Genomic DNA, 27,535 nt, shown 5'->3' with positions numbered 1-27,535 from the left:
CAAAAATATCTTCGGCGATCGCGAAGCACAAAATCTCAGGCTGCCAAATTAACCCTCCGCGAACATGACACACTTCCTCATCAAGCTACTCAATCGCGGAACACACCATGCAACCGCGATGAATAAGAACGCGTGGAGTGTAGCCCCTCATTCCTTCTAAGCAAATGCGACTTCCTTCACGCGTTCGCAATTCACTAAAAGCCAACCTTCTGCGATCGCAAACCTCCTCTCACAATCACATAGAGAAAATTCCCCCAGTGCCAAAACTACCATTCGCGATCGTGTTAGTCCACTCACAATCGCATATAATGAAACTAGAAGCACCAGATTCAACAATCTAAAATGTTTCGAAATGCGTCGAACATCGTCTGAATTACACCCGAGACCCTCGGGGCCTCAACCAAAATACCAACAAGTCCTAAAACTCATACGAACATGGCAAACTCATCATATCGTGTCAAACAACACTAGAATCACGAATCGCTCATCGATTCAAGCCTAAGAAACTTATGAACCTCCGAATTCCAAAACTAATGCCAGTTCATCCCAAAACAACTCTGATTGACTTCAAATTTTGCAAAAAAAGTCATAATTCACATAATGGACGTATTCCAACTCGCGGAATCAAATTTTGACCCCGATATCAATAAAGTCAACTCCCGATCAAACTTTCCAACCTTCCAAACCTTTAACATTCCAACTTTCGCCAATTTATGCTGAAACGACCTACGGACCCCAAAAACAATCTTCGGACATGCTCCTAAGTCCAAAATCACCGTATAGAGCTATTGAAACCGTCAAAACTCTATTCCAAAGTTGTCTAGACAAAAGTCAAACTACAGTCAACTCTTACAACTTAAAGCTCCAACTTAGGGGACTATGTGTCCCATTTCACTTCGAAACTTTCCCGAACCCGAAACCAAGCACCCCAACAAGTCACATAACAACAATATAATATAGAGGAGGCAATAAATCGGGGATCGGGGCTAAAACACTGAAAACAACCAGCTGGATCGTTACATATCTATCTCATCCCCATTGACCAAGTTGACCCAGACAGGAGTTCATTTCAGATGGTCCGACTAGTGTGAGATGAGCTCTAAGAATCTCAAGACTCCATTGACTATAGCCCCAATGTTGGTGTTGCCTACATGTGCAAAATCTTATACCGAGTATTCTGACGTGTCACGTATTGGACATGGTACGTTGTTGATGTAGGACGGTACGGTAATTACATACGTTTTTCGGCAATTGAAGGTTCATGAGAAGAATTACCGTGTGCATGATTTGGATTTGGTAGCCATTGTTCACCCGCTGAAGATTCAGAAGCATGATCTATACAGCGTTCCATATATGGTCTGTACTGACTAACAGAGTCTCAAGCACCTGTTCAAGCAGATAAACCTTAATTTGCAATAACAAAGATGGTTACAGTTGTTGAAAGAATATTATATCACAATATATATCAATCGAGGAAGGCCAATATAGTGGCCGATTCATTAGGTAGGAAGGCTGAGAGCATGGGTTGTTTGGAATATTTATCGATAGTGGAGAGGCCACTACCTATGGATGTTCAGGCCTTGGCCATTTTATTTGTGAGATTGGATATTTCGAAGACTAGCCGGGTTCTTGCATATGTTGTGGCACAGTCATCATTATTAGAGCGAATCAAGGAATGCCAATTTGATGATCCTCAGTTACTAGTGTTGAACGATACGGTGTAGCGGGGTGGTTCTAAGGAGGTTGCGATTGTAGATGATGGTTGTATGCGGCTTCAAGGCTAGATTTTCAGTCCCTAATGTTGATGGGTTGACATATTTGATCCTTAAGAGGCCCACAGTTTGTGCTAATCCATTCACGGTGGTGTCACGAAGATGTACCGTGACTTGGAAAAACACTATTGGTGGAAAAGGATGAAGAAAGATATTATTGATTTTGCTCTCGGTGTTTGAATTGTCAACAGGCGAACTACGAGCATAAAAAACCGGGTGGGTTGACTCAGAGATTGGAGATGCCGAAAAAGGAAGTGAGAGCGCATCATGATGGATTTTATGGTAGGCTTACCACAGATCTTTATCAAATATGATGCAGTTTGGGTCATTGTGGACTGGTTGGCTTAGTCCGTACACTTCATTCCCGTGATAACTTCCTATTTTTCGGAGTGGTTGGCTTAGATTTACATCCGGGAGATTATCCTCCTGCACAGCGTGCCCATTTCCATCATTTCTAACTAAGGAACGCATTTCACATCACATTTATGCAGGTCATGTAGCGTGAGTTGGGCACGCAGGTCGAGTTAAGTATCATGTTTCATCCTCAGACTGACAAACAGTCCAAGCGCACTATTTAGATCTTGGAGGACATGTTATGTGCCTGTGCTATTGATTTTGGAGGTTCATGGGATCAACTTCTACCGCTCGCAGTGTTCGCATACAACAAGAGCTATGAGTTAGCATGTAGACTGCTCCACACAAGGCCTTATATGGGAGGTGATGACGTTCATCGATTGTTTTATTTGAAATGGGAGAGGCTAGATTGTTGGCCACTGATTTTGTCCGTGATGCTATGGAGAGTGTTATGGTGATTCAGGAGTGACTTCATACAGATCATTCCAGGTAGAAGAGCTAGGTGGACCGGAAGGTTCAAGATGTAGCTTACATGGTGGGGGAGAAGGTTCTTCTCCGAGTGTCTCCTATGAAGGGCATGAGGTGGTATGGGAAGAAGGGCAAGTTGAGCCCGAGGTGTATTGGGCAGTTTTAGATCTTGGAGAGAGTTAGGGAGGTTGATTTTAGGCTTGTATTGCCTCCTAGCCTAGCAGGGATTCATCTGATATTTCACGTTTCCATGCTTTGGAAGTACCATGAAGACAGGTCACATGTTTTGGACTTCAGCAAGGTGCAACTTGATGAGAACTTCACATATGAGGAGGAGCCGGTTGCTATTCCAGACCAGCAAGTTTGAAAGTTAAGATCCAAGAGTTTTCCTCCTGCGAAAGTGCAATGGAGGGGTCACCTGATTGAGAAGGTTACGTGAGAGTTGGAGTTTGATATACAGATGAGATACCCCCGTCTCTTTACTAGTCCAGTTACTTTTCTATGTCCGTTCGAGGACGAGCGTTTCTTTCAGAGGTGCAGAATGGGATATTTATCAATTTGCGTGCATGGTCCATATCGATTTCCGAAGAGCTTTTAGTAAAATTTTGATAAAAATTCGATTTTTGACTTAAAATGAGGCTAGAGTTGACCACGGTCAACACTTTGGGTAAACGACCTTGGATCAGTATTTTGACGATACTAATAGATTCATGTGATATTTTTGGACTTGTATGCACGTTTGGTTGGGGTCTAAGGTGATCAGAGCGTATTTCAATGCATGATGTGAGTCATTGCAAAAATTGAGTTTATTTTTAAAATTCATGTTTTGGCGATCAATTATTGTTATTTGATGTTATTTTGTTGATTTCAGGTAGCGAGCAAGTTCATATAATGTGATTACACTTGGGTCCATGCTTGGTTTTTTTCCTGAGGGTCTTTGGTGGGTTTCGGGTGAGCATCAGATGAGTTTGGGTAGTTATGCAACTGTGGTGCCCGGTAGTTGCTAGTGTTCAGTTGCAGATCTCGCATTCGCGAGGTTTGGCTCGCATTTGGGAGCCTCGCTTTTGCTGTCAAGTGATTGCATTTACAAACAAGGACTAGGGGCTGAGTCTTTGCATTTGTGTAGAATGAGTCTCATTTGTGAAGTTTGCTATGTTCGCTTTTGCGGCTTTGGAATCGCATTTGTGATGCAGTGTTGTGTTGAGAAACTTGGATCGCATATACAGTAGGGGTGTCCTTTGCAAATTCAAAGGTTTTGTCGCATTTGAGACCTGTGTATGACTATTGCACTTGTCGCTTTTACGATCAGTGTTCCGCAAATGCGGGCTTTGCAATTGCAAACAAGAATTCTCAAATACGGGCTTCGCAGTTGCGAACAAGAGTTCTCAACTGCGATAGCTGCAGCTGAGTAAAGGGGGAAAAATTGGACTTAGCGCATTTTACACAAATTTTCAACCCTAAACACTCTAGAGGCAATTTTCTTTAACGATTTGCTTCCCAAAATCATTGGCAAGCAACTTTAACTAGTTTTTAATCAATTCCCATTACGTTTCACGCATTTTTATCATCAAATCAAGGAATTTCATGGTAGAAATTAGCGATTTTGGGTAGAATTTATGAATTTTGTAAAATTGAGGTCGGATTTTAAAATAAATCATATTTCCAGGCTCGAGGGTAAACGATATCGGGCTTTGGTCTGAATCTTGGATTTTGACCAAGCGAGCCCGGGATTGACTTTTGTTAACCTTTTCAATTTAGCTAAAGATTGAACCTTTTCCATTCATCGGTAGTTTCTAAAGCTTATTTCGAATTGTTTGATATTTAGCTAGAATCAGTTGGTTTGGAGACTAGTTCTAAAGGAAAAGACATGGTTAAGTATTGATTTGGTTGCGAAAAAGAGTTAAGTGTCATATTTAACCTTGACTCTAGGAAATTATGACTTGTTTGGTGTATTTGCTACGTGTAATTATACGTGGGAACGACGTGTATGCGAGGTAGCGGGCGCATATGCATTGTCATGGGCTAAAGCATGCGGGTTGGGTTAATTATATTTATGTCATTAGTTATACCATGTTATGTCTCGTTATTTCCCTTGATTGCTATATGTCATTAACTATTATACATGTCTTTTTTGTTATCTTTCATTCAACTGTTGCTTGTTCTTGTTGCTTATTCCTTCATCAATAATTGCATAAATTCTATGTGCTTTCACCTTTACTAGTTGAATATTTTCATTGTTTCTTGCCTTTCCTTGCCTTTATTGTCTTTACCTTACTTTTTTTACTTTATTACATTGTGTCTAATTGTGTGATATCTTTAGCTATTCTTGTGTTAATGAATTGTTAAGGTTTCTGAGCATGAGGTATTGGTTGTTCTCTGTTGCACTAGCAGATCCTTGGTGTTTTGTGCGCTTTAATACCTTTTGTCTTGGGATTACGTTATCGGTTGTGCTGAGCTGTTCATGTTAATGAGTTAATTTCAGGAAGAGGTTACACGCCACAACAAATGGAAATGAATTGGTAATAGGATAGGGTTGTATGCCACAACAGATATTGTGATACTATTGGGGTCGGATTGCGCGCAACGAAGTATAAAGTGTTGTGATTGTTTGTAGGTTTAGTGCTTTATTCGGTACCGTAATTGATGTTATGAGATGATGTTATTTTGGGGTCCTCTATTAGTTGACCTTCGGGTCCCGTTCTTATGTGTTAACTTGTTTTCTCTATATTTCTGCTATCTTTTGTTATTATCCGTACTGATTTATTGTGAGTGTCTTGTCATAGCCTCGTTACTACTTTTTTGAGATTAGGCTCGACACTTACAAAGTACATGGGGTCAGTTGTACTCATACTACCCTTCTGCATTTCTATGTTGATCCTGGTGTTGGTTCTAGCGGCGCATAGAGGAGCCTGCTCAGATCCGACATCTTAAGGAGACTTGAGGTAGAGTTGCTCGGTGTTCACTGTCCCTAAAGTCCCCTTCTATCATGTTTTGCTGTTTATTTAGTTTCAGACAGTTGTATTTCATTTCAGACCTTATATGTACTATTCTAGTCGCTCACTTACTTGTGATTCTGGGAGTAGTTTAGACTGTGTTGATCATGCAATTATTTCATGTATTTCCGATTTTATCAATTGTTACTTGTCATTATGCTGTTATAAATTGTTAAAAAGGGTTAATTAATTAGCCGATGTTGGCTTGCCTAGCAAGTGAATGTTAGGCGCCATCACGGTCTTATGGTTGTGATTTCGGGTCATGACAACACTCTCAAATAAGTAATGAGAATAAGTATGTATATTCGAGGAAGATGCATATAAAAAAATAATACATGACTAAATCGTTACATCATGTAAAAACAACTACATGAATATGATAATGTAAAACTAGTTATAAAAGATATCTATAACATTATACTAGCATGAATAAAATGCTCAAAGTAGTCATAGAATATTTAAAACATGCAACATGTAAAATTCAACATGTAACGCATAAAAAGGCCTTACAAACTGCCCTAAGCATGGATAAACTTTGGCATTCATATATATGCTGGTTACCTTGCATATATGTTACCCCCAAACACGTAGCACATAGAAACATTCTCACTGTAGGAAAAATTCTAAGTTGAGGTTAAGCAAGATACTGTGACGACCCAAAGGGTCATCACCTGTATTCCTACTCACTCTGTATTTCTGAGGCCGTGAAAACCTCACTTGGGGGTTGCCTAGAATTTGTGTGCGCAGTCCGGGCGCGTAGCCGGAATGTTTAAATATGAATTTGTGAGAAAGATAATAAAATTTTGATGTTTTAATTGATTAAGTTTGACTTCGGTCAACATTTTGGGCAAACGGACCCGGACTCGTGATTCGATAGTCCCGGAGGGTCCGTAGGATAATATGAGACTTGAGGGTGTGCCCGAAATCAAATTCCGAGGTCCCGAGTCCGAGGAATGAATTTTTACGTGAAATTATTTTCTGAAAATAATGAAAGAAATTTGAAAGTGATATTCGTTTAGAAGACTGTGGTATCGGGCTTGTATTTTGGTTCCGACGCCCGGTACAAGTGTTATATGTGGTCTAAACAATTGCTGTAAAGTTTGGTTAAATTTGGACGTCATTTGACTTGTGGTGAGCTAGAAAATATAAACTTGATGTTCTATGGAAATTGGAAGGAAATCAAGGGTATTGAGGCCCAATTTGATGATTCATGATGTTGATTGGGCGATTTGATCGCACGGATGAGTCCGTAGTGTGTTTATGAGTTCATTTGCATGTTCGGTTTGGAGCCCCGAGGGCTCGGGTGAGTTTTGAGTGGCTCCCGGAAGGTCTTAGGCTTATAAACATTCTGAAGTTGTAGGTTCAAGGGTTGCAGGCCCCCAGCGCGCCCGCGGTCAATTCCGCGCGGTCAGCGCTGGAAGCCGCGCGGCCGCGGTACATTTTTGTGCGGTCCTCGTGGCTTGGGTTCAGAGGGCCAGTAGTCCTAGGTCGCCCAGCGCGGCCGCGTGCCATATCAGTGCGGTCCGCGCTGGGAGATTCAGAGAGTGGGAGTTTTGGTCCATTCCTCCAGCGCAGCCGCGCACCAAATCAGTGCGGTCCGCGCTTGGTGGGTTCAGAGAGGGTCATTTCCAGTCCCTCAGCGCGGTCGCGGTGCACTTTTGCGCGGTCCGCGCTGAGCCTCCAGTAGGGTATAAAAGGTCGGGATTTATGGTTATCTTTCACTTTTTCAAAACCCAAAACATAAGAGGCGATTTTCCAAACGATTCTTTTTCTTCAAAACGATTGGTAAGTGATTTCTAACTGATTTTCTTTATTCCTTAACATCTTTAAACATAATTTCAAACTTCAAAACAAAGATTTTAATGGGGAAATTGGGAATTTAGGGTAGAACCTAGGTTTTCTAAAATTGGGGGTTTTGGACCTCAATTCGAGGTCTGATTCCAAAATAACTTACATATTTGAGTTCATGGGGGAATGGGTAAACGGGTTTTGGTTCGAACCTCGGGTTTTGACCATGTGGGCTCGGGGGCATTTTTGACCTTTTGGGATAAATTGATGAAAAAGCTATAAATAGTCATTGGGTTTGATTTGTTTAGCACATATTGATATCATGAAGTCCTTATTGCATTGATTTGGTTGAGTTGGAGCCGAATTCGAGAGGGAAAGCGATTGTGGAGGATTGTATTGGCCGTGGAAGTTGAGGTAAGTGTCTGGTTTAACCCTAGCTTGAGGGACTAGGAGTCGAGTCTTGTTTGCTAATTACTAAATGATCGAGTACGATGTATAAGCATGGTGACGAGTTCCTATACATTGGGGTCTAGCTTGACCGTGAGTCCTTATATGAGGATTGTTTGGATATTTTTATGCCTTCCATGCTTTATTGATGGCTTCTATGCGTTGTAAACACCTTGTGAAAGATATTGTGATTGTGGAACTTTGTGGAGCATTGGCTCGGTCTGAAATCAAATGGTGAGAGCATATGAAATGAGAAATGCCTTAGAACTTGACACGATGCTAATGAGAACTAGGATATGAAAAATGAAAAGAAAAAGAAGAAATAACGATTTACTCTTGCATGGTTGTTATTGGTTGTTTGTGTACCCTTGTTNCGGGTTGCACGCCGCAACAATGATATTTGAGGATCGGGTTGCACGCCGCAACGATGATATTTGAGGATCGGGTTGCACGCCGCAACAACGATATCTATGGGTCGGGTTGCACGCCGCAACAATGATATTTATGGATCGGGTTGCACGCCGCAACAATGATATACGTGGGTCGGGTTGCACGCCGCAACAGTTTGTTATATATTAGGATCGGGTTGCGCGCCGCAACAGTTGTTGATTCAAGTGTGTTTATTTTGGATATTCGTTTCTTGGTTCGTTGTAAATTCTTGGGCTGCTTCTATCTTTATATTGAGGTTTCCTATTTCTAACTGTTGCCTCCCCACAGCATGTCCCTCCCTTCCTTATTGACTGTTTATTTCCTGTATTTTGTTTCCGTTGTATATATATATATAGTTGAACTGCACAGGTTTATCTGGTAGTCTGGTCCTAGCCTCGTCACTACTTCGCCGAGGTTAGGCTAGGCACTTACCAGCACATGGGGTCGGTTGTGCTGATACTACACTCTGTGCTCTTTTGCACAGATCCAGGTATTGGACAGCATCAGTAGTTGGAGGGCTTCCTTCAGTCCACCCGGAGACCCAAGGTAAACCTGCAGGCGTTCGGCGGGCCCTGGCGTCTCTCTCTATCTTCATTCACTATTTCATTATCTTTTGTTTAGAGACAGTTTATTGTATTTTTCTTCGAACCTTGTATGTAGTAGATCTTAAATAGTCTGTGACACTGTGACACCAGTTCTTGGGTAGAGGCTTATGTGTACTTCTGCATTTTTATTCAGTTTCTTTAAATTAAGACTTCCGCTTAATTATTAAATTCCATTGTTTGCATGCGATTGCTGATATTTGTTAAAAAAAGGTAATTAAAGTTTGGCTTGTCTAGCTCCCACTAGTAGGCGCCATCACGACTCCCGAGGGTGGGAATTTCGGGTCGTGACAAGTTGGTATCAGAGCTCTAGGTTACATGGGTCTCACAGTTCACAGACAAGCTCGGTAGAGTCTGAGGGATCGGTACGGAGACGTCGGTATTTATCCCCTAGAGGCTATAGAGTTAGGAAAAGTTTCACATTTGTCCTTTCCTGTCGTGCGGTTTTGTTTCTCAAATGCTAAATTGAAACCTCTACTCTTGTCCCTTCGCGAATGGCGAGGTCATGTACCGCTTCTTCAGCTGAGCAACAACACAGACCAGTTAGGTCACCAGCTTTGACTCGAGATCAGATTCATCGACTTGGCTCGTCATGCTCTTATCATAGTTCTCCCCCGTGAGGGAGAGTGAGGAGGTTCATTGAGGGACTCGTCCAGCCCGCTCAGAGATGCTAGGGGTGGAGGTAGAGGCATTAGAGGTGGAGGTAGAGATGCTAGAGGTGGAGGTGCAGGTATTGTTCTGGTTTGTGGTAGAGGAGCTTCGGTCTTATTTTGCGCTGTATCTGGTCATGCCTAGTGGTTCTTTGAGTGCCCCTGTTTATGTGCCTACGCCGGTGGGTGATTCTATTGTGGTGGATCGCGTCTATTGTTCATGTATAGTGGTTATTGGAGGTTTTGAGACCCGTGTAGAGTTGCTTCTTCTGGACATGGATGATTTTGGTGTTATATTGCTGATGGACGGGTTATTACCTTACCACACTATCTTGGGCTGTCATGCCAAGACTGTGACCTTAGCTTTACCGGGTATGCCTCGTTTAGAGTGGAGATGGACTCCAGGTCATTCTACCCGCGGTGTCATGTCGTATGTGAAGGCTCGGCGTATGGTTGAGAAGGGGTGTCTGGCTTATTTAGCTTATGTTCTGGATTCCAGTGCTGAGGTTCCCTCTCTCGATTCTGTGCCGTTGTTCGTGATTTCCCTGATGTTGTTCCTTCAGACCTTCCGGATATGCCACCCGACAGGGATATAGATTTCTGCATTGATCTGGTTCCGGGCACTCAGCCCATATCTATTCCGCCATATCGTATGGCCCCACCGGGGATGAAAGAGTTAAAAGAACAGTTACAAGACTTGCTTGAGAAGGGTTTCATTAGACCCAGCGTTTCATCGTGGGGTGCGCCGGTGTTGTTTGCTAAAAAAAAAAAGATTCGATGAGAATGTGTATTGATTACCGGCAATTGATCAAGGTTACAATCAAGAATAAGTATCCACTGCCGAGGATTGATGATTTGTTCGACCAGCTTCAGGGTGACGAGGTATTTTCAAAAATTGATTTGAGATCTGGCTACCATCAGTTGAGGATTAGGGCATCCGATGTCCCTAAGACAGCTTTCCGCACTCGGTACGGGCATTGTGAGTTCTTGGTTATGTCATTCGGGTTGACAAATGCCCCAGCAGCTTTTATGGACTTGATGAACCGAGTGTTCAGGCCTTATTTGGATTCATTCGTGATAGTGTTCATTGTTGATATAATGATATACTCCGGCAGCCAGGAGGAGCACGAGCAGCACCTCAAGGTGGTTCTTCAGACTCTGAAGGATAGTAAGTTATACGCTAAGTTCTCGAAGTGCAAGTTCTGGTGGAGTTCGGTTGCATTTCTGGGTCGTGTCGTATCAGTAGAGGGTATTCAGGTGGACTCGAAGAAGATTGAGACAGTCAAGAACTGGCCTCGACTAGCGTCAGCTACTGAGATTCGGAGTTTCTTGGGGTTAGCAGGTTATTACTGTCGGTTCGTGGAGGGATTTTCATCCATAGCAGCCCCGATGACCAGATTGACCCAGAAGGGTGCCCAGTTTAGATGGTCAGACGAGTGTGAGGCGAGCTTTCAGAAGGTCAAGATAGCTCTGACTACGGCACCGGTACTGGTTTTGCCCACAGGTTTAGGGCCTTATACAGTCTATTGTGATGTTTCCCGTAATGGGCTTGGTGCAGTATTGATGCAGGATGGCAAAGTCATAGCCTATGCTTCGAGGCAGTTGAAGATCCACGAGAAGAATTATCCGGTTCATGATCTAGAGTTGGCAGCCATTGTTCATGCTTTGAAGATTTGGAGGCATTACCTATATGGTGTGGCGTGTGAGGTGTACACTGATCACAAGAGTCTTCAGTACTTGTTCAAGCAAAAGGAGTTGAATTTGAGGCAGAGGAGGTGGTTGGAGTTATTGAAAGATTATGATGTTACTATCTTGTACCACCCGGGGAAGGCCAATGCGGTGGCCGATGCATTGAGTAGGAAGTCCGCCAGCATGGGTAGTCTTGCTTATGTTCCGGCCAGCCAGAGGCCGCTTGCTTTGGATATTCAGGCCTTGGCCAATCGATTTGTGAGGTTAGATATTTCTGAGCCCAGCAGAGTGTTAGCTTGCACGGTTGCTCGTTCTTCATTATCGGAGCGTATCCGTGGTCGGCAGTTTGATGATCCCCATTTATGTGTCCTTAGAGACACGGTACAACGAGGAGGTGCCAAGCAGGTTACCTTAGATGCGGATGGAGTTTTAAAATTGCAGGGGCGAGTTTGTATGCCCAATGTGGATGGGCTCCGAGAGTTGATTTTAGAGGAGGCCCATAGCTCCAGGTACTCCATTCACCCGGGCGCAGCAAAGATGTATCAAGACTTGCGGCAACATTATTGGTGGCGTAGGATGAAGAAGGATATCGTAGCATATGTGGCTTGTTGTTTAAACTGTCAGCAGGTTAAGTATGAGCATCAGAGGCCTGGTGGATTGTTTCAAAGGATTGAGCTTTCCGAGTGGAAGTGGGAGAGGGTTACCATGGATTTTGTTACTGGACTTCCGTTAACCCAGAAGAAGTTTGATGCGATATGGGTTATTGTTGATAGGCTGACCAAGTCAGCGCATTTTGTTCCTATTGCAACTACGTATTCATCCGGGAGGTTAGCTGAGATCTACATCAGAGAGATTGTTCGCCTTCATGGGGTGCCGGTATCAATCATTTCGGACCGGGGTACGCAGTTTACCTCGCGCTTCTGGAGAGCGTTCAGCGAGAGTTGGGCACACGGGTTGAGTTGAGCACAGCGTTCCATCCTCAGACGGACGGACAGTCCGAGCGGACTATTCAGATATTGGAGGATATGCTCCGACTTTTGTTATAGACTTTGGAGGTTCGTGGGATCAGTTCTTGCCTTTAGCGAAGTTTGCCTACAACAACAGCTACCAGTCCAGCATTCAGATGGCTCCTTATGAGGCATTGTATAGTAGGCGATGTCGGTCTCCGGTGGGGTGGTTTGAGCCGGGAGAGGCTCGGTTATTGGGTACAGATTTAGTTCAGGAGGACTTAGATAAGGTCAAGATCATTCAGGAGAGGCTTCGTTAAGCTCAGTCTAGGCAGAAGAGTTATGCAGATCGTAAAGTTCGGGATGTAGCTTTCATGGTTGGTGAGCAGGTCTTGCTCTGAGTGTCGCCTATGAAGGGCGTGATGAGATTTGGGAAGAAGGGCAAGCTTAGCCCAAGTTTCATCGGTCCATTTGAGATTCTTGATCGTGTGGGAAAGGTGGCTTATAGACTTGCACTGCCGCCTAGCTTATCAGTCCTGCATCCAGTTTTTCATGTATCCATGCTTCGGAGGTATCACGGCGATCCAGCCCACGTGTTACATTTCAGCACTGTCCAGTTGGACAAGTATCTGTCTTATGAGGAGGAGCCGGTGGCTATTCTAGACCGGTAGGTTCGACAGTTGAGATCCAAGAGTTTTCCTTCTGTTCGTGTTCAGTGGAGAGGTCAGCCTCCTGAGGCATCGACCTGGGAGTCCGAGTCTGATATGCGGAGCCGTTATCCCCATCTTTTTCCCGACTCAAGTACTTCTTTCTCTTGTCCGTTCGAGGACGAACAGTTGTTTTAGAGGTGGAGAATGTGACGACCCAAAGAGTCATCACCTGTATTCCTACTCACTCTGTATTTCTGAGGCCGTGAAAACCTCACTTGGGGGTTGCCTCGAATTTGTGTGCGCAGTCCGGGCGCGTAGCCGGAATGTTTAAATATGAATTTGTGAGAAAGATAATAAAATTTTGATGTTTTAATTGATTAAGTTTGACTTCGGTCAATGTTTTGGGCAAACGGACCCGGATTCGTGATTCGACAGTCCCGGAGGGTCCGCAGGATAATATGAGACTTGAGGGTGTGCCCGGAATCAAATTCCGAGGCCCCGAGAACGAGGAATGAATTTTTACGTGAAATTGTTTTCTGAAAATAATTAAAGAAATTGGAAAGTGATATTCGTTTAGAAGACTGTGGTATCGGGCTCGTATTTTGGTTCCGACGCCCGGTACAAGTGTTATATGTGGTCTAAACAATTGCTGTAAAGTTTGGTTAAATTTGGACGTCATTTGACGTGTGGTGAGCTAGAAAATATAAACTTGATGTTCTATAAAAATTGGAAGGAAATCATGGGTATTGAGGCCCAATATGATAATTCATGATGTTGATTGGGCGATTTGATCAGACAGATGAGTCTGTAGTGTGTTTATGAGTTCATTTGCATGTTCGGTTTGGAGCCCCGAGGGCTCGGGTGAGTTTTGAGTGGGTCCCGGAAGGTCTTAGGCTTATAAGCATTTTGAAGTTGCAAGTTCAGGGGTTGCAGGCCCCCAGCGCGCCCGCGGTCAGCGCTGGAAGCCGCGCGGCCGCGGTACATTTCTGTGCGGTCCGCGTGGCTTGGGTTCAGAGGGCCAGTAGTCCTAGGTCGCCCAGCGCGGCCGCGTGCCATATCAGCGCGGTCCGCGCTGGGAGATTCAGAGAGTGGGAGTTTTGGTCCATTCCTCCAGCGCGGCCGCGCACCAAATCAGTGCGGTCCGCGCTTGGTGGGTTCAGAGAGGGTCATTTCCAGTCCCTCAGCGCGGTCGTGGTGCACTTTTGCGCGGTCCGCGCTGAGCCTCCAGTAGGGTATAAAAGGTCAGGATTTATGGTTATCTTTCACTTTTTCAAAACCCAAAACATAAGAGGCGATTTTCCAAACGGTTCTTCTTCTTCAAAACGATTGGTAAGTGATTTCTAACTTATTTTCTTTACTCCTTAACATCTTTAAACATAATTTCAAACTTCAAAACAAAGATTTTAATGGGAAAATTGGGAATTTAGGGTAGAACCTAGGTTTTCTAAAATTGGGGGTTTTGGACCTCAATTCGAGGTCTGATTCCAAAATAACTTACATATCTGAGTTCATGGGGGAATGGGTAATCGGGTTTTTGGTTCGAACCTCGGGTTTTGACCACGTGGGCCCGGGGGCATCTTTGACCTTTTGGGGTAAACTGATGAAAAAGCTATAATTAGACATTGGGTTTGATTTGTTTAGCATATATTGATATTATGAAGTTATTATTGTATAGATTTGATTGAGTTGGGGCCGAATTCGAGAGGGAAAGCAGTTGTTGTGGATTGATTTGGCCGTGGAAGTCGAGGTAAGTGTTTGGTCTAACTTTGGCTTGAGGGAATAGGAGTAGAGTCTTATTTGCTACTTGCTAATTGTCGAGTACGATGTATAGGCATGGTGACGAGTATCTATACATTGGTGTCTAGCATAACCGTGGGTCCTATATTGTGATTTCCATGACTTCCTTGTATTATTCATGCCTTGGTGATTATTTCTATTTGTTGTGCGATGATGTGGAAGAATCATGACTTATGGATATTGAGGAGCGTTGGCTCCAGTCGTATAGCAAATTGCGAAAGTATAAGTGATAATTGAACCTCTAGAGCATTGGCTCGAGTTGTGAAGTGAATTGTGAAGTAAAAGTGAGGAGAGAAAAGATCATTATGTTGTCCCTTGGTGGGCCATTGTCGATTTGTGGTTCCCTTGTACTGTGTTCTTCATTGATATTACGGACGCTTAGGTTAATGCTTCCTTGTGTTGAGTGATGACTAAAGTTATAGCTGAGGTAGTTAACTGTTGTCATAGGTTGGTTATAGCTGAGGTAGTTAAGAGTTGTAATAGGTTGGTTATAGCTGAGGTAGTTAGGTGTAGCAACAAGTTTGATTATAGTTGTGGTAGTTAGATGTTGTAATAGGATTGATCATAGTTGTGGTAGATAGGTGTCGTAACTGGATTGATTATAGTTGTGGCAGTTAGATGTTGCAACAGGATCGGTTGTAGCTGCGGTAGTTAGATGTTGGGACCAGTGCGGTTATAGATGTTTCTCCCTTGCCGGGACATTTGATTTGACATTTTGTTCCCTTGCCGGGAAGTTATTATGTTGTTGTTCCCTTGCCGGGAAGTTATACATTGTTGTCCCCCAGCCGGGATTATTTTGTTATATTGTGATTGATGAAATGGGAGCGTGTGGTACGCCTACCACGTAGTATTATGAAATGGGATCGTGTGGTACGCCTACCACGTGATATTTGAGGATCGGGTTGCACGCCGCAACAATGATATTTGAGGATCGGGTTGCACGCCGCAACGATGATATTTGAGGATCGGGTTGCACGCCGCAACAATGATATCTATGGGTCGGGTTGCACGCCGCAACAATGATATTTATGGATCGGGTTGCACGCCGCAACAATGATATACGTGGGTCGGGTTGCACGCCGCAACAGTGTTGTTATATATTAGGATCGGGTTGCGCGCCGCAACAGTTGTTGATTCATGTGTGTTTATTTTGGATATTCGTTTCTTGGTTCGCTGTAAATTCTTGGGCTGCTTCTATCTTTATATTGAGGTTTCCTATTTGTATCTGTTGCCTCCCCACAACATGTCCCTCCCTTCCTTATTGACTGTTTATTTCCTGTATTTCTCTCCGTTGTATATATATATAGTTGAACTGCACAGGTTTATCTGGTAGTCTGGTCCTAGCCTCGTCACTACTTCGCCGAGGTTAGGCTAGGCACTTACCAGCACATGGGGTCGGTTGTGCTGATACTACACTCTGTGCTCTTTTGCACAGATCCGGGTATTGGACAGCATCAGTAGTTGGAGGGCTTCCTTCAGTCCACCCGGAGACCCAAGGTAGACCTGCAGGCGTTCGTGGGCCCTGGCGTCTCCCTCTATCTTCATTCACTGTTTCATTATCTTTTGTTCAGAGACAATTTATTGTATTTTTCTTCGGACCTTGTATGCAGTAGATCTTAGATAGTCTGTGACACTGTGACACCAGTTCTTGGGTAGAGGCTTATGTGTACTTCTGCATTTTTATTCAGTTTCTTTAAATTAAGACTTCCGCTTAATTATTAAATTCCATTGTTTGCATGCGATTGCTGATATTTGTTAAAATAAAGGTAATTAAAGTTTGGCTTGTCTAGCTCCCACTAGTAGGCGCCATCACGACTCCCGAGGGTGGGAATTCTGGGTCGTGACAGATACTTATCTCTATCTCAATCTAGTTCTATTCTTCGAAATCCAATTTTTCTTGCTCCAAATTCGTTGAACGAGCTCGATTATACCAAACAATACTCCACGAAGTCAATCCAAGTCATAGGACTTAATTTCATAAGCAAAGGATAGGCCTAGGTCAAAGTCAATAAAAGTCAATCTTGAACCCACATGTCATACCCCGAAAGAGAGTTGAATCCCAGTGATCGATAACCTATCGAGTCCAAATATTTTTTTTTCAAATTTGAGTCTAAATCAGTTGTCAAAACCTCAAAATTTACTTTCTTAAGTTATGGTTCAGAATTCCCTCTTTTCTATTTGAAATCCTTGATTCTAACACAAAATCAGATAAGATTCGTGTAATATTCGACTGAAATGTGGATTACTTACCACAATAAAGTAGATAAAATTTCCTTTAAAAAATATTGTAATTCGATCTCTCTAGATTCCTAGTTGGTGAAATAATCTCTAAATAAAAATAAAGGTAATATATACAAGTACTGAAAAATAAAGAAATAGTCGAATATGACTGAAATTGCTGTTTTTTACCTTTAAAACCTTATCCAAATACCCTGAAACACACCAAAAAAATACCCTATATAGACTTACCCAAAAGCTCGAAACACAAAACGAAATGCTATAAATTAAATCGACAACTCAAAATCAACTTAAGAGTCTTAAAGTTTCAATTTTCATGCACTGAAATGCTTCTGATTTTCCCAGGTTCTATTGGAACATGCATGCAAAGTCCAAATATATACATCATATAAACTTGTTAGAAGCTTCAAACCATGAATCTAAGCACATGCACCAGATCGAGAGATGATGTTGCTATTTTAACCTTTTAACCTTTAAAATATTAAGATAATATATTAAATTCTTCCTGAATCCTTCGCGATCAAAATCATCCATACTCGCAAGTCATAAACCATCAAAGGAATATACGGGGAGTCCCAAATTAAGGAGCGAAGTGCTAGAACTCAAAACGACTGGTTAGGTCGTTGCACATATTTCATCCATAGCCCCTCGTTTACCATTCAAGCACGCATGTTTTTAGTGAGAGGAAATGTAATGCTAGATTACTTTTTCTCTAACAATTCACCTTATATTAATTGATTAATATTTTTCACCAAGTTTTTTTAAGTTAATGGCTCGTGTTGAGAAAAATTATTCAGAGCGACTAGATGAGCTGAGTTAATTAAGCGTGAAAAGACATAATAATAGAACATGTTGATAGTACAATTGAGAAAATGGTCTAGCAAAAGTTTTTACTCTAATATAATGTGCAATAATCTAACAACTGTACCCAAAACCTTAAAATATTGAGCGGATTATTTAGTGACACATATAAATTCATTTGGAAACCCTTATTTAACTGATGAAGAAAAGTGGATCCTCTAATAATAGATCGTATGCTATAAAATAAGAAAATCAGAATGTTGAATAAAGCTTTCGTTATGCCTTGCATTTGTCTTATCATAATATTATTATTGAATTGAAATTATAACGATCTCATATGCAAAGTTCGTTACTATGGGGGAGCACATGATGTAGTATCACTATCATATCCATCATAAAACCTCTTGGCGTCACAATAAAAATCTGGTTCTCCATCTCTACATCTTCTTTCCAACTCCGACGGAGGAGTATGATCTAAGCCTCTTGATACTGTTAGATAATCAACACATTCCCAAACACAATCTTCTTCTACTGATGGAGGGTATGTTTTACACTTTGCTAATGTCATACTACTCATACACATTACGAAGAAAAACACACAAATCTGCTCTAATATCCTCATATGCGTACCAGACATCCTCGTGTTTGTATTTCCTGCAAAGATATATAATTACCCAATAACATTAAAAAGTTTGATAAGCATTAAGCATCAATGTAGAATATAAAGAAACCACACGCTCACTTTTTTCTGAAAAATATAAGATCTTTGCACGTAAGCACGTGGACTAGCTTAATTTTTGTTCTTAATGTGGAACCTCAAATTGTCGCACGTAAGATCCCGAATGTCGCTGTTGCTCTCATATGTGATATGGCAATTTTGCTATTGCATCTGTATATATGCGAAGTTGCAATGGGCAGCGTTTCAAATACTGTTATAGTATATGAGTACTGAAAAGACCGATTAGAAGACATTTTCAACCTAAAAAATTCAAGTGTATGGAAATGGAGATTGTTCCAAATATAGAAGCACTGTATTAAGAAGCAAACACAAGCAAACTAATAAATAAAAGGAGAATATATAAAATATTCTTGCTTACCCCTTTCTTTTGATATCACAACAACGTTTTACCTTTTCCCAAGACAAGGTTGTAGCCTGTAGGATATAAATAGAAAGAGCAATTAATAGTATTTTGACCTGTAACGCACGTTATGGATGAACATACATTTCATTGATTTTTAAAGGCTAAAAAAGTTCGTTGTATCGCTCCTTTCTTTTCACCCAAATCGTTTCGGTAGCGACATTAATGAAGTCTCCTTAATTAATATGAGAAAATATATGTTGACAGTTCATTAATTTTATTGTCAAAGCTTAAAGCCTTGTATACGGTAGAAATTGGGGCTACCGAATTTCGTGAGCTCGAGGGTCACTTCGAGAGCGAGATCGAAATACACCATGAGCGACCCCAATGGGAGGCTTCGAAGATCAAAAGTGTCCGATGAACATCGAGGCCGAACGTGACCGGCCTCGAGATAATGCCGTTATGAGTTTGTTACAAAAGGACAAGATTCCTGCCACGTCCCCAAGATCGTGGCGTAAATTGCGGAATTTATTCGTACGACCTGGTACGAATCTGTACTAGGCGGTTAGAGAGCTGTCCTAATTAGATTCCCTACTGTAAATAGAAATGTACCTTATTTAGGGTTCCCCTCCTATATAAACGGGACCCAATCATTTGTAATCATCATCTAACCATTGAGAAAAGAATATACTCTCTACTTTTTGCCTACTGTTCATCAGAATTGTCCTTTAGCACTATTGTTCTTACTTTACTTTTCTTACTTAATTGTTCTTATTGTTCTAAGCTTACCTCGAGGTCACTGTTGTTGAGTAACGCTGGTTTGATTCACTTGTCTCTTTCTTTCTACTTCATCTTTCTTGATTATTAATTGGTATTGAACTAAATCACATATCTTTAAAACCACAAATCAAATTTAATTGTTACTCGTATTTTTGAGGTAAACAGTTTGGCGCCCGCTGTGGGACTAAAGATAATAGTGATTATTTCATTACTGATTCTCATAAACACATGTTATTTTCACACTTGTTCTTGTCAAAGATTCTTTGATTTCAGGATAAAACATGTCAAACTCACAGAATGCACCCCGTACACGGAGATGATGGACTTGGGTTCCACGGAATAAATGACAAAATAGCTGCTCCAGGGGTCGATGTACCACCGATGAACCCTGGCGAAGGGTGAAATACAGAACCAACGGATGTTAGTTCACACATTGCTTTGAATGCAGATTTAGGAGCAGACCTCGGAGCAAGCATACGCATGGAGGTTAGATCTGGTGGCCAGAGAACACAGGGTGTAGGAGATGGAGGAATTAGCCTCCAAGTGATATTTGAGATGCTACAAGCTCAACAGTTCGCCAATGTTCGACTTCAAAGACAGAATAACACTCCAAATGTAGCCAAACCAGAAAGTACTCGACGTACTGAGGCGATGCCGGAAGGATCAAACGATAATGGCTCGAGGACTGACCCCACAACTATGAGGATGCTCGAGGAACTCACCAAGAGAATCGAGTCTAGGGAGAAGAGGATCGAGGATAATGACAAAAAAGTGGAGACTTATAACTCCCATGTTGATCAAATACCGGGGGCATCCCCGATCATAGAAGGACTAGATTCTAAAAAATTCGTGCAAAGACCCTTCCCCTCTAGTGCAGCTCCGAAGCCAGTTCCCAAGAAGTTCCGTATGGCCAAGATTCCCAAGTATAACGGGACGACCGATCCGAATGAACACATCACCTCATATACGTGCTCCATCAAAGGAAACGACTTGGAAGATGACGAAATTGAGTCCATACTGCTGAAGAAGTTCGGGGAGACTCTGTCCAAGGGAGCTTTGATATGGTATCATAATTTACCCCCTAATCTATTGATTTGTTTGCTATGCTTGCAGATTCTTTTGTAAAAGCACACGCCAGAGCCATCAAATTGCAACAAGGAAGTCGGACCTTTTTCAAGGTAAGGCAGAAAGAAAACGAGATGCTCAGGGAATTCGTATCTTGGTTCCAAGAAGAGAGAATGGATTTGCCTCCAGTATTGATGACTGGGCCGTTCAAACTTTCATTCAAGGTCTCAACGCTCGGAGTTCTATATCTTCACATCAGTTGAAGCAAAGTTTGCTCGAGTACCCGGCTGTCACTTGGGCCGATGTACATAATCGGTACGAATCGAAGATTAGAGTCGAAGATGATCAACTAGGGACTCCCTCAGGGTCCGTTTATCCTAGCAGGCCATGGGTAGGATCAAAGGGGACGTCGATCGAGAGCCGAGGTCGAATAGTGACCGATACCAACCGTACAACGGAGACCATTGAGGCAGCAGATCCGGGCGAAGCTTCGCACAAAACGAGAGGAGAAATGGTCGAGGTCGAAATTCACGAGGTCTTGATACTGAGGAAGATCACATTAAGTATCCAAAATCCGAATAAAGGTACAACCCCAATCCGATTCTCTTTATTTTTTCGACTAACACTTGCAGGCTATCGACAAGGATCGGCATGAAGCTTTGAATCTTAAAGCACGCGTTGCACTCTTTTTCCCTTGAACCGGTTTTTGTCCCAAATGGGTTTTTCCGACAAGGTTTTTAACGAGGCAACCATTGTTCCTGCAGACTTAGGGCAGTTTAACGGTATCTGAGGTTCCCTGAGATAAGCCTTGAGATCTATGAGGCATTAACCTCGAATGTCCGCTTTGTTGCAAGGATGTTACTTCATGACAACGGGGCCTCGATAGGAAAATGTTGTAACGGTCAAACGGTCAGATGAGCCATGCCCATATCGGTTATTCGAGCCCTTACATCAAACATGCGCGCATGTATAATGAGAGAAGTATTTTTCCTTGCCAATATCTCATGCTTCTAGAAAAGTTTTCTATTTCATACTCTTGATTTATTGTGTACACAGGCTTAAGGGCCGATCACAACGGAAGTTTGAACTGCTAACATTTCGAGACCACAAGACCTTAAAGGCGATCCTTGATTTTACGGGCCACGGCCACCCCACTCGGGGAATGACTCTTCGGACAAGCTCGAAGTGAAATGGAAGATAAGCCCAAAGAGCAAGTTCTGAACAAAAAAGGGCTACGGCCAAGATAAAGCGAATCGGGGGCGTCCGAAATCCGTAACAAATACAAAAGCCCAAGGGCTATCTTAACCCAAGTGCGAGCATACCTCGAACACTCGGGGACTACCTACTCGGGCTATCCAAGTTCGAAATCATAAGACCTCAAAGAGGCACCCCTCGATATAAAGGCCAAGGCCATCATACTCGGGGACTAATCTTCAGGACAAGTTCGAAAGGTTCTCGGGAAACAAGTCCAAGAGACATACCCGAAGGCTCCGGCCATATTAAAGGCTATGACCATATTAAAGGCTACGGCCATATAAAAGGCTACGGCCATATTAAAGGCTACGGACATATTAAAGACTACGGTCATATTAAAGACTATAGTCGTGTAAAAGGCTATGGCCAAAATAATGCTGCTCGGAGACGTCCGACTTTTGCCATAATGTAAAGGTCTTCAAATACTTCGAAAGACCGGTTAAACTCGGCTACCCTTGGCAAAAGCAAAAAGGGCTTCGATAAAATTAGCCCTCGAATAATTTAAAGGCTTCGATAACATCAGCCTTCGAAAAAGCCTCAAAAGGTATTAACATGAACGGGTTATGATCGATTGAACCCTCGAAAAACGCAACGGGTACAAAAAACACATGCTAAGGCATAAAGAAATTTTCACTAAGTCTTTCAGCCGAAAAGAGGGAAAATTTATAGCTGTCTTAAAGGCCGAATTGGCCCAAATTAAAGAGCCTAAGGGCCGAAAGAGCCTAAGGGCCGATATAAGCAAGCCTAAGGGCTAACTCTGTTTGGAGTTTGAGCAAGTACTCACTCGACTACTAAGCCCATGGGCTACCCGAGTTCAAGAAAATTCTCACTCGTGGACTATCTATGAAGCCTAAGGGCTAACTCTACTTCGAGTTCGAGCAAGTCCGCACTCGATCATAAAAAGCCCAAGGGCTATCTTAACCCGAGTTCGAAGCAAACCCTCTCTCGGGGACTATCCATAAAGCCTATGGGCCATCTTTCCTTCAAGTTCGAGCAAATCCTCACTCGGCTATAAAGCTTAAAGGCTATTTTCATTTCGAGTTCGAGCAAGTACTCACATGGCTACTGAGCCCAAGGGCTACCTAAGTTCGAGAAAATTCTCACTCGGGGACTATCTTTCGAGCATTTCCTTACTTGGCCATAACGCTTAAGGGCTATTTTCACTTCAAGTTCAAGCGTGCACTCACTCAACTATTAGGCCCATGGGCTACCTGACCTCATCGACAAATTGAACCTAAGAGCCCCTTAAACTCAAGTTTGAGTGGTCATTCGGGGACCATTGATCAGAAACGTTCGAGGGCAGAACTTATTATCGGTCATTATCATCTCAAACTTTGGACATTCAAGAGGAATTTTATGCTAAGGCGCTTTGACCTGCACAAAAGGGTAACAGATTCAGAAGCCGTGGAAGCAAAAGGGCTTTGTATAAACCTTTTTACGAGAAGTTATAGGTTACGACCAAGAGTTCCTTGCAAGGGCCGATCAACCTCAAAAGCAGAAAACTACTAAGAGCACGAAACCTAAGCAGCACGGTCCTTATCGATAGAAGTGTCTTCGCCCTCAGAATCTTCCCTGCCGCCGGACTTGCAAAAGGTTCTCGGAGTTGTCCTCGGGAAAGGGCTAGCCTCCAATCTTTCGTTTTCCTCAGTTGCTTGCGTCACGATGATGATGTCGTGGAAAATCGGGTAAAGATCAAGGAATCAATTTGTTTCTTGTCGTTATACTCTAAGAAATGCGGGGACTATCTGTATACGGTAGAAACCGGGGCTACCCGATTTCATGAGCTCGACTAAGTTCTTATGATGTTTTAGGATTGGTTGGTATGCCTGGTTGAGGTCTCGATGGCCTCGGGTGAGTTTCGGGTGCTTAACATATTGGTTTGAGACTCATGCAATTTGCTTAAGTTGTTGCACCTGGTGTTTTCGCACCTGCACACTTTGGGTCGTAGGTGCGGAGCCACAAAAGCGGCTTAGGAAGCGCAGAAGCGGAATTGGGCCTAGTCCAACTGGGCCCGCAGGTGCGGTAAGGAATCCGCATAAGTGGAGGAGCAGAAGCGGTTGTGGACCACAGGAGCAGGCTCGTAGGTGCGGCCCAGTGCTCGCAGATGCGGTCCCAGCCCACTTAAGTGAATTCCACACATGCGATGGAACTTCCGCAGGTGTGGCTCCGCAGGTGCGATGAAGGGTCCGTAGGTGCAGTTTGCCTGGCAGAAAAAGAGAGAATTCGAGGGTTTGATTTCATTCCCTATTTTTGGACCTAGAGAGCTCGGATTGAGGCGAAATTTCGAGGGATTTTCAGAGAAAATTTGTGGGTAACGATTCCTTGCTCCGTTTTGGTTATATTCATTAATCTATTGTTATTTTCTTCATTTAAATTAGGAATTTGGTTGAGAAAGTTGGGAAAATGGGGGAAAAGTTCCCCAGTCAAATTTATGAGTTTTGAGTGGGATTTTGACATCGGATTTGGATAATTTTGGTACGAGTGAACTCGTGAGTGAATGGGTGTTCATAATTTGTGACTTTTACCGGATTCCAAGACGTGGATCCGGGGAGGCTTTTTGGGCCTTTTTGTACTTTCTTGCCTTAGCTTTGATTGCATTAGCTAAATTAGTTGCTTGTAGCTATATTTACGTTATGTAATTGATTTGGCTAGATTTGGGCCATCCGGAGCCGGATTCGCGGCAAGAGCATTGTTTCAGATTGATTTGAGCTTGGTTCGAGGCAAGTGGTTTGCCTAACCTTGTGTGGGGGAACTCCCCTAGGATTTTTTGTACTGTTTGATATATGAGCGCCGTGTACATGAGGTGACGAGTACGTACAAGGGCTATTTGTTGTAAAACCCCATTTTCACTAAGCCTTAACCTGTTTTCCTTGTTTGAACTACACTAGCATATGGAATTGCCTTGTTTAGGTTAGAAAAGCATGCCTACGTATTTTAACTGTCTATTTGAACTCCGTGCAGCATGTCTAGTGAAATTTCCTGGTTTCTTTGATGTGAACATAGTCTAAACTGTAGATTTCCTTGCTGTAACTGTTGTTTGTATTGGTTGAGCTGCATATTTACTTTGGGACTACAGAACGGTATTCTAGTAGATCCCCATGTACTGCATATTTACCTTCGGACTACGGAACGGTGTTCCGGGAGATCCCCTAGCACTGCATATTTACTTTGGGACTACAGAATGGTATTCCGGGAGATCCCCCTGCACATTTACGTTCCCGGGAGACCCGCCTGTTGCTATTTCTGTGTTCTGAGCTGTTAGTTTTGATTGAACTCTATTCCTGTTAGATTTCCGTATTTAATTATTGTAATACTTCTTTCTGTCTTATTTCAATTATTCACAACAGTAGGGCCCTGACATGATCTCGTCACTACTCGACCGAGGTTAGGCTTGGCACTTACTGGGTACAGTTGTGGTGTACTCATGGCCTTTCCTGCACATGTTTTTCGTGTGCAAATCAAGGTACCGCACATCAGTCCTATTACCAGTGAGGCGAGCTAGCTGTATAGACTTCAAGGTATATCTGTCGAGTCCGCAAACCTCGAAGTCCCTATCTATTCCACCCCATGACCAACACTTCGTGTATTTTACTTCTTTTATTAGACTCTGTAGTATGGGAGTACTGTTTCATTCTTTAGCTTGTGACTTATGACATTCCGGGTTTTGGGAGAGTTTATGTACTGTTCGGAAGTGATTAATGTATATGACGAGCGGGCATATCATTTCCTTGTTTAAATTTACTTATTAGATGATAGCTTTTATGTTTTCGTCCCTTTTTCTGCAAAATGTTAGGCTTACCTAGTCGTAGAGACTAGGTGCCATCACGACGGTTCACGGAGGGAGAACTTGGGTCATGACAGGTTATTTCTAATGTTAAGTTATTTGCGTAAGCTGCAATTATGTACTCAGTCATATTTATTCATTTGCATATCATATCACAATCTCAGTTATCAATACTATTACATTATGTTATCATTATTTGGGTTGAGTGGTATGAGATTTGTGAGCCCAAGAGACTAGAGTGATTGATGATTGATTTGGGGCCCAAGAACTGGACTGTGAATGGTATTGTGGATCGGGCTGCACGACGCAACAGGCCATATTGGCTTTATATCTATTATTATTATTATTATAATGGATTGGGCTGCACACCGTAGCAGGCCTTGTTTATCAAGTTTATTCATTGATTAAACCTCTATGTAGCCTCAAACACAGCTCAAATAGTTCACATAATGTTACAAATATGAGAAATATCATAATTTAAAGCTTAACAGTCAATTCTAGGCTTATCATGGCATAGACATGACCCGAGCTTTGATAAATACCCTCGATGTCAGCACATGGGTTCATACCCCACACATGCGCGCACCCATAGCATGTAGCTATCACAAATAATTCAAGCAACTAGTGCCTCAACCAAGTTTAAATAAGACACTTACCTCAAACAAGCCAAAACAATACAGAGCAAGCCATAAATTACTCTAGAAATGTCATCCCGCGCGAATCAACCTCCGAACGGCTCGAAACTAGCCAAAAGCAACTCAAAAACATCAAATAATGCCAAAGAAAACAAACCCAATCGATAAATGTTGAATCTTTAATCAAAAGCCCAAAGTCGACAGAAAAGTCAAACTCTGGCCCGCACCTCGGAACCCAACAAAACTCACAAAATCCGATAACCCATTCAATTACGAGTCCAACCATACTAGTTTCACTCAAATCCGACTCCGAATCGATGTTCAAAACTCAAAAATTCAGTCTATGAAATTTCAGACAAAAACGCCCAATTTCTCTTTTGAAATCATCAATCCAAATGCCAAAAACAAAGCTAGTTTCATGAAATATAATGAAAATTGAGAAGAACACTTACTTTAATCCATGTGGTAAAAATCGCCTCAAAGATCGCCTCATCCAAGCTCTATAGCTCTAAATATGTTAAAATGGCCGAAACCTCCGAAAATAGTGTACTTATAATCACTGGACGAATCAATGAATCGTGATCGCGAAGAAGAAAGATGCACTGCCCTTTAAATACTCTACGCGTTCGCGAGCCTCCTCATGCGAACGCAATGACTACAGATGCCAAATCTTCGCGAACGTGGACTGACCCATGTGAACGTGGAAGAGGAATCGCCAGCGCCCAGCTCTCAGCTCAGCTCAGCTCTATGCGAACGCGACCTCTCCTATGCGAACACGTACTGTAACCAACACAAAGCTATGCGAACGTGATTATTCAATCATGACCGAGGTGAAGAAAGTGCCCAGCTCCAGATTTTCCTCTACGTGATCGCACCTCCACCTTTGCAATCGTCAAGAACAACTGGGGCACCAGACACGAGCAGAAACCAGCAATAAAAATATGAAGAAAATGGTCCGAAATCAATCTGCAACACACCCGAACCCCTCGGGACCCCGTCTGAACATACCAACAAGTCTTATAACATAACACGGACCTACTCGAGGCCTCAAATTACACATAACAACATCGAAACTGTGCACCTCAAATCAAGCTTGATGAACTTTTGAACTTTCAACTTTCAAAACTCGTGCCGAACCATATCAAATCAATTTGGAATGGACTCAAATTTTAAACACAGGTCCCAAATTACATAATGAAGCTATTACAATTCGGGAAATCACAATCCGAACACGATATCATTAAAGTCAATTGTCGGTCAAACTTATGAACATTTCAAACCTTCAAATTTTCAACTTTCGCCAATTAGTGCCG

The sequence above is a fragment of the Nicotiana attenuata genome, chromosome 8, assembly GCF_001879085.1.
Source record: "Nicotiana attenuata strain UT chromosome 8, NIATTr2, whole genome shotgun sequence".
Taxonomy (NCBI): Eukaryota; Viridiplantae; Streptophyta; class Magnoliopsida; order Solanales; family Solanaceae; genus Nicotiana; species Nicotiana attenuata.
This window is presented reverse-complemented; position numbering follows the sequence as displayed.